Genomic DNA, 2,197 nt, shown 5'->3' on the forward strand with positions numbered 1-2,197 from the left:
AGAGAGAGAGAGAGAGAGAGAGAGAGAGAGAGAGAGAATGAATACCTAATGAATACCTATATAGCTAAGTTGGCTTTGAACTCATTATTCCAGTACCTCATATTAAAAAGACCCTCACTGGAAGTTTCTCCCACACATCCCAAAACACTGGTATGAGGGTTAATCTTCACCCTCAACTTTACTGGATTTAGAATCACCTTTTCTCGGTATGTTTATGAAGCTGTTTCTATTAAGGTTTGACTGAGGAGAGAAAAATCCATCTTGAACTAAATTAAAAGAAGGCAAAGAAATAATATATATACATGTACATATTATGTATAAGACATACTTAAATATAGCTATATAATTTATAGTTTATTTAAGTAATATATTAAGATATATAAACATACAACTATATATAAATATATTTGTATATAAAATATATAGAGGAATATATATATATATATTTGCCCTTGTGACTAGGTCGATTCATAAAAAGTCACTGTCATTTGACTGGAATTTGGGGATGGTGATTGCTGTGTTCAATAACTGTCTATAACTAGGGATATCTGCAGCTGATGGCAATTCTTAGGGGGTGACTCAGCTCTGAGTTAGCAGTCAGTCACTAACATTCCCAAAAGAGTATGTGCGTATGGAGAGGGGTGATCCTTATTTCCAACACAATTGTCCACTGCCTTTCAGCAATTAAAGTAATAGATATTTCATCACTTTGTCTTTTAGGGCAAATGAATGACAGGACAAAGTCCATTCTAATTCAGGCACAGGAAGCTTTAAACTCAAGGAATGGAGAACATAGTTGAGAACATTGAACAGCTGAACATTGACAGTAAAATTGAGGACACTGAAGAAAACAGATGCAGAAAGACACACTGGAAGAAACAATTAAAGTCCATCTTACTTGGAGGAAGGAGGCATCTAAAAGGCAAGAGAAGCACACACTCCTTGAATGATAATTATGTAAGGAAGTTTAAAAATTAGCTGCAGTTGAAAATAAGTTATTGTCATTCATAGAACAAAGCACTGGGACACCATTATTGATTACTATTATCATTATTATTGAGATGGGATCTCATGTATCCAGACTTACTTCAAACTTATATAGTCAAGGTTGATCTTGATTTTGATTCTCCTGCCTCTTTCTCCTGAGTGCTAAGATTATAGGAATGTATCTCCAAACTTTGTTTTATAAATTTCTAGAGTTCTAACCCAGGGTTTGAGAATGCTGGACAAGCATGCTACCAATTAAGATATATCCCCAATCTTATTAGACACATTTACAGTGCAAGAGATAACTAGTATTGTAACATGGCAGCCTGCTTGTTTGGGTTTCTGTCCCGCCCAGTTCCCACAGTAGGTAAGTCTCAAAGAAAATCACACAGAGGTCTCCATAAGTTATAAACTGATTGGCCCATTAGCTCAGGCTTCTTGTTAACTCTTATAGCTTATATTAACCCTTTGCTCTTATCTACGTTATCCACGTGGCTCAATACCTTTCTCAGCAGGGCAGCTCACATGTTGCTTCTTGGTGGTCTGGGAAGGAGTGGGAGGAACCAACTTCCTCCTTCCTAGAATTCTCCTGTTCTCATTGCATCATTTCTACTTCCTGTCTGGTTTTCCCACCTATACTTCCTGCCTGGCCAATCAGCGTTTATTTAAAACATGATTGACAGAATACAAACAATTCTCCTGCACCATGACCTCACTTTTATAGGCACTTATATAGGCCACACTAATTGGACTTACCGGGTCAGCAAAAAAAAAAAAAAATTACATGAAGTTGTAAAGTAACATGTAGGGAAATATGGAGGAGGCAATGGGGTAGATATTATTATATTTCATCGTATACATGTGTGAAATTCTCAAATATAATGAACAAATTTTTTTAAAAAATTACAAAGATGGTACAGAGAATTATTGTGTGTCTTTCCTACAGATTCCTATAATGCTAACATTCTACTTAACTATTGTACAATGATCCAAACTAGGAAATTAGCATTCATACAACACTACACACTGGAGTTATTCTAATTTCATCTGTTTTAGAACTAATGTGTCTTAGTTACTTTTCTGTTACTGTGATAAAATACTGACCAAAAGAGCAGCTTAGGGAAGGAAAGTGTCCATTTGGTATCGCAGGTCCAGCTTCCAGAGGGGATAATAGTCTATTGCGGTGGAGTGGCACAGCAGCAGACAGCTG

Source organism: Microtus ochrogaster, unplaced genomic scaffold (assembly GCF_000317375.1).
Source record: "Microtus ochrogaster isolate Prairie Vole_2 unplaced genomic scaffold, MicOch1.0 UNK58, whole genome shotgun sequence".
NCBI lineage: Eukaryota > Metazoa > Chordata > Mammalia > Rodentia > Cricetidae > Microtus > Microtus ochrogaster.